Source organism: Canis lupus, chromosome 7 (genome assembly GCF_011100685.1).
Source record: "Canis lupus familiaris isolate Mischka breed German Shepherd chromosome 7, alternate assembly UU_Cfam_GSD_1.0, whole genome shotgun sequence".
Classification (NCBI taxonomy): Eukaryota; Metazoa; Chordata; class Mammalia; order Carnivora; family Canidae; genus Canis; species Canis lupus.
Window position 1 is genome coordinate 35,341,658 of NC_049228.1, and position 11,461 is coordinate 35,353,118.

Consider the following 11,461-nt stretch of genomic DNA (forward strand, 5'->3'; position numbering starts at 1 on the left):
AGTTATGGCAACTAATACCTGATGAGATGTTACCACATGCCAGGCACTGTGCTGATTTTATATGTATTGGTTCTCTATTCACCACAACCATCCTGTGCTATAGATAATACTATTATTATTATTGCCACATGCCAACCAATAAGAGACATTAGGGACTAGAGATTAAGAAATAAACAATGAAGAGGCACCTGGGTGGATCAGTCAGTTAAGCATCTGACTCTTGGTTTTGGCTCAGGTTGTGATCTCAGGCTTGTGAGATGGAGCCCTGCATCAGGTTCCATGGAGCCCTGCATCAGGCTCCATGCTCAGCATGGAAGATGCTTGAGATTCTTTCCCTCTTCTTCTCACTCTCCCTGCTCAAGCTTCCCCGTTCTCTCTCTTTTAAATAAATAAATAAGTAAAATATTGAAAGAAAAGAAAGAAAGGAAGGAAGGAGGGGAAAAGGAAGAAAGAAAGGATAAACCAATGTAACTGGAAAAGCAGCACAGTGAGAATTTGACTCCAGGTCTTTGAGAGAGCAAATTTCTTGCTCTTAACTAACTTACTAACTTAAGCTGCTTCTCACAAAGAAGAGAAAATACATGCGGGCCTTAAAACATCAGGGCTGACACACAGGTAAACAGGACATAGTGACTGGGTGTGTACAAGTCAGATGGGTGAGGAAGGCTCCCTAGATGAAGATTGGATGGAAATCAGCTAATCAAACAAAAAGAGAAACGTGTTCTAGACCCAGAAAGCAGCACACAAAATGGCACGGCCATCACTGATTGTGCAGTGGAAGCTGAGCTCCAGACATTGTCTTCTCAATCAGAAAGAATCAGTGAAGGAGGTGCTTCATTTATCATGAGGAAGATAGACCTCAGCAACCCCCCAGTGTATGTTTTGTTACCTGCCATTGGCCACAAAGAAAGACAGAAAAGCTACAGTTGGCTGAGATAGGCCATGAATCATCCACTGGGGCTGCACCCCTTGCAATTGGAACCAAACTGGGGTCATGTCAGCAAAGAAGGTGGGAAGGGAGGGGGAAGGTGGTGGGAAGCAACCAATGGGCTCAGCCTGACACTTTTGCACTGAAGTGGAGGGTGAGATGAGAGCAGCCCCGTGAGACTAACAAGGGAAGGACAGAAATCACTTAGTGAGGTGTTAGCGATGAGGGCTGAAGGGGAAGAATTTTTAGATGATTCCCAAATGTATGACTTGGGTGACTGGGAAGTCAGTGATTAAATTAATCCCTGGAGGGCAGGCTAGTGAGATGCATTGTCTTAGTCAGCTTGGGCTGCCAGTTCCACAGGCAAGGTGGCTTCTACAATAGAAATTTATTTCTCACCATACTGGAGGCTGGGACATCCAAGATCAAAGTGTCAGCAGATTCAGTTCCTAGCCAGAGGCTTTTTCTCAGGTTGCAGGTGGAAGCCTTTGCACTGCATCCCCACATGTTGAAAGAGAGATCTTTCTATTTCTTATTCTCCTCTAAGTGCACTAAACCCATCATGGGGATCCTACCTTCATGACCAATCTAAACCCAATTTCCTCCCAAAGTCCGCATCTCCAAACACCATCATACTGGGGATTGGGGCTTCAACACACGAATTTTAGGGTGGCAAATATTCCATCACAACATGCAAAAATTGATCTTGTGACTCAGGAGACATTCTATTGTTTTGGGATTCTTCAGAGACTTTCTTATCTCTTGGTTTATTGGGAGGGTCTAACCAATAAAGCAAGTAAAAGTGTTTTTACATCAGCCTCCCTATAACAATCAGTTGTCATCATCACTTAAATAGAAAGCACTTTCACTTAAATAGAAAGCAATTGGAGTGACTACCTAGTGATCCTATTTCCTCAGTGGCTACATTGATGCTATATGATCCCAACCCCTGACTGACAGGCTATGGTATTGTCATATCAGTTTTGATGCCCCAGGGTGCCAGGAAGCCCTGGTCTGGGGTCCCAAGACCTGCCCTGATGCCTGCCTCTTGAGGTTTGGTGACTCTCCTCATTTCTCCACTCTAATGGCTTTCCAAGAAATTAATTTTTCATCAAGTTAATGGTATTCATTTATATAACTTAAAACCAAAAGAATTTTATCCAACTTGGTAAGGTTTTTTTTAAATCACTTTATAAGGTATGATCAACATACACCTGCGTTAAATCTTCCAAAGCATATAATATGCCACAATCTCTCATATGTGGTACTCTTGCCAAAAATGTTTACTTAGCATCTAATCATGAGGAAGTGAGGGGGAAAATGAGATTAACACATAGACTGTGAGACATGATATATGTCAGCTAATGTGGACTCATAAAGTAAGTCATTATCACAGAATGCCAACAAAGTCACTGTTAGGGATTAAAAGAGGCCAGTGTAATTACCAGACTCAATGTATGAGCTTTGATTGGCTTTTGGATCATTTAAAAAAATATATTAGCCTTAAAAACATTTTGGGGTCAATTTGGACTTTGTATGAATGGTATTATTACATTAGTGTTACTTCTCTTCTGTGGGACAATATACTGGGGTTAATGAAAAATATTCTGATTCTTTGGAGAAGTGTCAAAATGTTTAGGGTTGGGTGTCATGAGGTCTATTTTCAGATGATTCAGAAAAAATATATAGATAACACGGCAATATATGGAAATGAGGTGAAAGCATATGGGTGTTCATTGCATTATACCTTTAACTTTTCTGTAAGTTTGAAAATTTTCTAAATCAAAAACAGGGAAAATGTCGTGCAAATGTCTTACAGAACAGATTTATGTCAACAAATGAGAGTGACATGCCTACTGTACCTAGTTCTTGAGGCTGGTACTGACCTCTAGAATTATAATTAACCTTTGCTAACTATCAAAGGGCTGCCACAAGCATTATCTCTTATAATCCTAATGGGAATGAGCCTCACGTGGTAGGTTTTATTGCCCTACTTTGTATAGCCAGGGTGCAGAGTCGACTGGCAGAGCCTCAGGACTGGGGCCTGTGTCTGACCATGAGCCACCTTCGTTTTCCTTACTCCCTCAGGGCCAGTTCAGGACGAAACACCTGGCAGGTCCTGCTGCAACATGATGTAGCATTTGGCTGGCAAAGAAAAATTTCTATTTTAATTTTGTTATTTTTTTAAATTGAAGTATAGTTGCCATACAGTGTCACATCAGTTTCTGGTGTACAACACAGTGATTGGATGATTCCACACATGACCTTATACTCACCACAATAAGTGTAGTCACCATCTGTCACTATACAACATTATTACAATATTATTGACTATATTCTCTATGTTGTACTTTTCATCTCTGTGACTCATTCATTTTATAACTGGAAGTTTGTACCCCTTAATCCTTTTTTACATTTTAAAATTGTTAGAGGTGTATTGTGTTAGAGAGCTCTGAAATTTTGGGATTAAAATTTTTTAAAATTTGCATATAGTTGATATATTATGTTATGTTACAACACAAGTGTAGGTGCCATCTGTCACCATACAATGCTATTACAATACCATTGACTACATTCCCTCGGCTATACCCTTCATTCCATAACTGGAAGCCTGTATCTCCCTCTCTCCTTCACCCACTTTGCCCATCCCCTATACCCTTCCCTTCTGGTAGCCATCAGGTTGTTCTCTGTATTTATGGGTCTGATTCTGCTTTTTGTCTACTGGTTTGTTTTGTTTTTTGATTCTACATATGAATGAAATCATATGGTATTTTTCTTTCTCTGTTTGACGTATTTCACTTGATATCAAGCCCTCCAGGTCTGTCCATGTTGTTGCAAATGGCCGGATCTCCTTCTTTTTTAAGGCTGAGTAGTAGTATTCCATTGCAGATATAGACCACTCCTTTATCTATTCATATGTGTTGATGGACATTTGGGCTGCTTCCATCTTGGCTATTGTAAATAATGCTGTAGTAGAATTACTGGATTGCATGGTATTTCTATTTCTAATCTTTTAAAATATTTTATTTATTTATTTATTTATTTATTTATTTATTTATTTATTTATTTATTTGAGAGAGAGAGAACAGGGTGGTGGTGGTGGGAAGGGGAGAGACAAGCAGACTCCATGCTGAGCACAGAGCCTGATGCAGGGCTCAATCTCACAACCCTGAGATCCTGACCTGAGCCAAAATCAAGAGTCAGAGGCTTAACTGACTGAACCACCCAGGCACCCTTCTATTTTTTATTTTTTGAGGAAGCTCCACACTGTTTTCCACAGTGGCTGCATCCATTTGCATTCCCAACAGTGCATGAGAGTCCCTTTTACTCCACATCCTCTCCAATACTTACTTCTTGTCTTTTTGATTCTAGGTATTCTCACAAGTATAAGGTGATGTGTTATCATGCTTTTGATTTGCATTCCCCTGCTGATTAGTGTGGAAATTTTGAATTTTTAAGTAAGATTTCAGGACACCAGAAACTTGAGAATAACTTCTGAAACACTGCAAAAAAACAAACAAACAAACAAAAATCTTCTTTCTCCTGGGCCTTCTTTTAAGCCTTCCTTTACTGGAGCAGTCTCTAGTGTCTATGCTCCATCCCTTTCCCAGCATTTGATTGGAGGCAGAAGGAGCATGCAGGGGTTGTGGTTCTTTTTGAGGGAGCGGAATTTGGGCTTTGGATGCGTCTCTTAGACAGAGCTTCCTCGGAAACACTGTTTGAGGCAGAAATTTGCATGGGAAGGTCTGTTGCAGTGAACAGGCGGATGAGTGGAGGATCTAATAAGTGGATAAGCTGAAAGGGGAGCCAGTGCCCTGGAGAGCTCCAAGGCTGTTACAGAACTTCAGAAATGTCCCAATCTTGGCCAGGAGGCTAGACTTCCATACCCCCATATTAACCACTCATTGGATGTGGGCTGTTCCAGGAAGGATGTGCAGTCTTGGGAGAGGCTACTCTTTTTAGTTGAAGGAAATTCTTTGGGGAGGAACTGAACTGTGACCTGTCAGAAGGCAATAGTTTCAGCTGGAGCACTAGAACCTAAATGGAGATCCAGGAGGTGCAGTCTGCCTCTACTGAGCTCAGATCCAGCCATACTGTTTATTATCTTTCTCTCCCCTTCTTAATCTAGAAGAGTTTCTCAGCCTTTCTTTTCTCTCTTGACTTCATCATTTTTAAAGATTTCAGGCGAGTTATAAGGAAGCTTGTCTATCTTGCCTTATGACTAAAGTTCAGGTTATATTCTTTTGACTCAGCATCTTTCCTCTCTTAACAGATTCTGTGCTACCCCGCAGGTGATGTTACTCGGTCTCATTAGTCTTGTGGCCAGAAGGGGAGAAGAGGGTAGGCTCTGAAGGCAAGGGGTGACCTCTGCACTTTCTCCTAGCAATCAAGCAGAGGAGAAACAACCACCCTTAACAGAGGAATGGATCACCTCTGCTGGCCCAGGGAATTCAGATGAGTCTGAGTTTTCAAGGTCCTGAAGTGTAATGACCCCTTTTTCCTTATTCCAAATCTTAGGTTGTCACTCCTTTCCAACCACGGCCTTGACATTGGCACAGCAAACTTTTGGGTTTGTTCTCTGGGGCTCTGATACCCTTATATTTCAGAACTGAGCCTGATTTTCACCTGTTTCTGCCCTCCTGCTACAGCAAATCAGTCTCTACATATGCTGCAAAGGGGGTCCTCTGCTTTCACATGTTGCCTAATTAATGATTAATTATCCTGAGATATTCACTATCTTACTGCAAGATACATGGGTACTCATCCAGAGCCATCCAATATCATTGCCTTGTAACTACTTCTTCCTCTGACCTCTCAAATGCCTAAGAGACTGTACGTGTCAGAGTCTATCCTACTCATATCCTGTCCTTCTGTATAGTAAGAAAAGTCTTAACAGTTGCTCCACTACAGAGAGCCAGGGGCTATCCTTGCTCTACTTACTACCAGTGGTGAGGTCCTCACCCATAGTCTGCCAGTGGGTGATGGAATTGCAAAGTTCAGTTCAGGATCGCCTTTCTTGGGCCGACTCTTTCAAATCAGGTTCACTGGGTAAAACACTCTGAGACAGAGAATTTCGTGGAGGTGACTTACTGGGAAATAGTTTCAGAAACTATTCCTGTAATGGAGTGAAGGGACCAGAGTTAGGTAGAGGGAGAAACTGAATTGAGAAATAACAGTTCACCCCCAGCCAGCTGATTCCATAGGGGCCACTGGAGCTGGAACAGCCCTTGAGAGCTGTCCAAACTGAGGCCAGGGGACTGGGCCTTTGTATCCTCCTGTTGCCCAGTCATTGGAGGTGGACTGCCTGGAAGTGGGAGCATAATGCACGGAAGACAGTTAGCTTTAGCCAAAGGCAATTCTCAGAGAGGGATTGAGCTGTGAGTTATCAAGAGGCAACTACATGGGCAGCCCAAGTGACTCAGTGGTTTAGCACCGTCTTCAGCCCAGGGTGGGATCCTGGAGACCCGGGATCAAGTCCCATGTCGGGCTCCCTGCATGGAGCCTGTTTCTCCCTCTGTCTGCTTCTCCCTCTCCCTGTGTCTCTGCCTCTCTCTCTCTCTCTCTGTCTCTCTGTCTCATGAATACATAAACAAAATCCTTTAAAAAAAGAAAAAAGAGGCAACTACACACTCTAAGCAGATGTGGGAATGCTTTGATCTTAAAGGAGAGAATGTGGGATCATTACACTTTTGTGGTTAAAGAGCTCATCTGTCTGAAAGGTCACTCCAAGTCATGATTTCTCTCGTACCAACCCTCATGGGAATCTAAGTGTCCTGTGGCACCCTGACCTAATAATATCTGTGATATAATTAATGAGATCAAATATTAACAGCAGTGTCCCCAGATTAGAAGATTATTCTAATGTTCCTAACCATATTTTTCTATGCCATCTGAATTATGAGAAAAGTATTATTTGAAGAGAATATTTCCATATCCTGTGCAGTTGAGGAAGGCCTCGGAGCTCTCTGATGTCACCAGGGGACAAACTTGAGATTTAAGTGGAGAGAGGATTACGCCATAGAGAGCTAACAGTGATCCTGGAAAAGAGCTATTTAATGAATTAAATTTGAAGGTAAGATTTGGGTGTTATAAGAAATGTGATGATTACTTCCCCAGGTAGTGGTCAAGGTGACCTTGTAAATTTAGCCTTTTGAGAGAGTCACATGACAATATGACATGGTAGAATGAGAGATTAATAGCATTATGACCAACTTTATAGGATGATCCAACTAATACACTTCTAAATGGAAGTTTCATATTCACAAAACCCAGAGGGCAAATGGAGAACATTTTAAAGGTGAAGAGAATTGAGGACTATATACGAGAGGTCACTAAGCTTGGCATGAGCTTGAAGAAATTTCTATCAATGAACATTTTTATGCACAAGCAGTCCTCATTGTTTATTTTTTTTAAAAGATTTATTTATTCACGATAGACATAGAGAGAGAGAGAGAGGCAGAGACACAGGAGGAGGGATAAGCAGGCCCATGCCGGGAGCCTGACGTGGGACTCGATCCCGGGACTCCAGGATCGCGCCCTGGGCCAAAGGCAGACGCGAAACCGCTGAGCCACCCAGGGATCCCCAGTCCTCATTGTTTAGAGTAACTTATGATGATTTACAATCCACATGACCTCTTATACCGTGTAGATTACTCATCATATTTTGGGTTTGACTCTTTAATTAAATGTTTGTAAATTTACTTAATTTATATTTTTGTATTTTACATATATGGCATAAAGCTATCTAACTCTTTATTATTTCCTTCCTTCTGCTGGTTTGGGATTTTGTTTGCTCTTTTTCTAGCTCCTTTAAGTGTAAGATTAGGCTGTATATTTGAGAATTTTCTTGCTTCTTGAGGTAGGACTGTATTGCTATAGACCTTGCTCTTAGTACAGCTTTTGCTGTGTCCCAAAGATTTTGGAGCATTGGGTTTTCATTTTTATTTGTCTCCATGAATTTTTAAAATTTCTTCTTGGATTTCTTAGTTGACCCATTCATTGTTTAGTAACATTATTTAACCTCCATGTACTTGTGCTCTTTCCAGATTTCTTCTTGTGGTTGATTTCTAGTTTCATAGTATTGTGGTTGGAAAAGATGCATGATATGACTGTGATCTTTTTGAATTCGTTAAGACTTGTTTTGTGGCCTAATACTTGATCTATTCTGGAGAATGTCCCATGTGCACTTGAAAAGAATGTATGTTCTACTGCTTTAAGATGGAATATTCTGAATATGTCTACTAAATCTATCTGGTCCACTGTGTCATTCAAAGTCACCATTTCCTTGTTGATTTTCCGTTCAGATGATGGCTGCCCATTGATGTATGTGGGGTGTTAAAGTCCCATTATTATTGTGTTATTATCAATTCGTTTTTTTGTTATTAACTGTTTATATATTTGGGTGCTGCTATGTTGGGTGTATAAATATTTACAATTGTTATGTCTTCTTGTAGGATTTTCCCCTTAATGATTATATAGTGTCCTTCCTTGTTACAGTCTTTTGTTTTATTTTTATTTTTTATTGGTGTTCAATTTACAACATACAGAATAACACCCAGTGCTCTCAGTGCCCATCACCCATTCGCCCCCACCCCCTGCCCTCCTCCCCTTCCCCCACCCCTAGTTCTTTTCCCAGAGTTAGGAGTGTTTATGTTCTGTCTCCCTTTCTGATATTTCCTATCCATTTCTTCTCCCTTCCCTTCTATTCCCTTTCACTATTATTTATATTCCCCAAATGAATGAGACCATATAATGTTTGTCCTTCTCCGATTGACTCATTTCACTCAGCATAATACCCTCCAGTTCCATCGAAGCACGTCGAAGCAAATGGTGGGTATTTGTCATTTCTGATGGCTGAGTAATATTCCGTTGTATACATAGACCACATCTTCTTTATCCATTCATCTTTCGATGGACACCGAGGCTCCTTCCACAGTTTGGCTATTGTGGACTTCGCTGCTATAAACATCGGGGTGCAGGTGTCCCGGCGTTTCATTGCATCTGTATCTTTGGGGTAAATCCCCAGCAGTGCAATTGCTGGGTCGTAAGGCAGGTCTATTTTTAACTCTTTGAGGAACCTCCACACAGCTTTCCAGAGTGGCTGCACCAGTTCACATTCCCACCAACAGTGTAAGAGGGTTCCCTTTTCTCCGCATCCTCTCCAACATTTGTGTTTTCCTGCCTTGTTAATTTTCCCCATTCTCACTGGCGTGAGGTGGTATCTCATTGTGGTTTTGATTTGTATTTCCCTGATGGCCAGTGATGCAAAGCATTTTCTCATGTGCGTATTGGCCGTGTCTATGTCTTCCTCTGTGAGATTTCTGTTCATGTCTTTTAAAAGATTTTATTTATTTATTCATGAGAGATACAGAGAGAGAGAGAGGCAGAGACACAGGCAGAGGAAGAAGTAGGCTCTATGCAGGGAGCCCGATATGGTACTCGATCCGAGGACTCCAGGATCACACCCTGGGCCAAAGGCAGGCACTAAACCGCTGAGCCACCCAGGGATCCATCTTTGTTTGTTTTAAAGTTGATTTTGTTCAATATAAGTATTGCTACCATGGTTTTCTTCTCACTTCCATTTACCTGATAAGTGCTTTCCCATCCATTTACTTTCAATCTGCATTAAGTCTGAAATGAGTCTCTTTTAGGCAGTATATAGATGGGTCTTGTTTTTTATTCATTACATCACCCTATATCTTTGCCTGTTTCAATGTGTGAGGAAAGTCAGCTCTTGAAAGTAGTGAGCAACTTTAACAAGGTGGCATTGGTCCTTTGCCAGAGGGAACATGTCTCCAGTGCCAAGGTAGGGCCAGCTGGTGCATCTGGAAAGTGTGCACAGGTAGGGCACACAGTTTTAACAAGGTGTGTGTATTCTCCATGAGAGGTGACAGGTCATTGCAGCAGGGATCAAGGTCCCACAAAGTGTGTGGTCAAGAGAGGCAGTGTTGACAAGTTTTGCATGGGTCTTCTGAGGGAGGGAAGCTGCAGGGTGGGGACTGGGACAAGCCCAGCTGGAGGAAGTGGGGTGCAGTGTAAGCACATTGGGTAGCAAATGCTAGGACCCCACTGGTTCCGGCAGGTGGAATTGCTCTTTGATTAGTAAATAACTCTTCTGCTCATATGCCCCAGGCATTTTTCAAACTGTTGTTTCTAAGCTACATCTCCAGGGGCTGTTTTTCATACTGTCTAAGGGTAGGGACTGTTTCCTATCATTCTCCAGGCTCTCCCAGACAGAGCCTGCTGATTTTTATGGTTCCAGGTTTTAAGTCCCACTGGTTGCAAGAACTCTTGAAATTTGGCCCTTCTAATTTCCAAAGCCAAATGCTATGGGGATTTGTCTTCACCGTGTGGGCTCCAGGGTGTGATGGTCTTTTTTCTCCTCCCAGTCTGAGACTGCAGCTCTCTCCCTCCTGCTGAGGACCACAGTCCATTTAGCTTCCCCCTGAGACTCTGCCCTTCCTACCCTCTTCAATGTGGCTTCTTCTCTTTATTTAGTTGTGGAGTTTGTTTTGCTGGTCTTCAGATCATATTCTAGTGGTATCTAGTTATGAGCTTAGGTCCTCCTACTCCACCATCTTCCCCAAACTCAGCTATCTAATTCTTAATGTCAATTTGTTTATATGTTCAGAATGTCATCTAAACTAGTGTTCACTAATCGTGGGCACAGATAATTTCTGACTCATGAGATTTATGGTCATTTTTAAATTTTTTCTTTGTATTCTTTTTATATTGTCAGATACATTTCCGTGAATAACATGAGGATTTTTTTTTGTTTTTTCCTTCATAAGAATATGGATTATTATTCTTAAAATAAAAAATTAACATATTTTAATTAACATGTAATTCAACCTGGACTGCAGCATAAGACAGAGCTAGATTCAAATCCTAGATTTATTATGGCCTCGTTGTGTAACTTCAAGCAAATTCCCTAGCCTCTTCTAGCCTTCAATTCAAATGGAGATATTTACCATCAATGGCCATAGTTGGAATTTGAGATGATACGCGTCAAACATCTAACAGAGTGCCTGTCAATAGAAGGTGATTACCCAAAAAATGAGAACTATGTATCATTTCTATTAGTGTAATCCCAGTATGTTGCTTCTGTTCTTATCTTTAATTTTTCCCCATCTGTTTACTTTCAACAAAGTGCTGTGTCATCAAGAATTTGGTATTAAACTACTATTGTGTCTGTTCTATGTGGGTGAGGCTCCCAGTGAGAGCCCTAGCCTCACCCCTGGTCTCTCCTAAGTACCACCTAAAATTTCATGGGTTAGTTACAAAAACTTCCTGGTTACAAACACTTCCCAGTTGCAAATACTATCTAACTGAGAGGTGTTCCTGTTTCCAGGTCAGGCTCCTACACATAATACTGGTGTTTTATGTTGTTTTTTTTAGTAGAGTTTAGTTTGAATGAGAACACTTGCCATTCTGTTCTTCTGAGAACTTGCTGTCCCATATCATGGTGCTACTGTGATGCTCCATGGATTGGTATGAATGGTAGTTGTAAATAATTAAAAGCTTCCTTTGGCG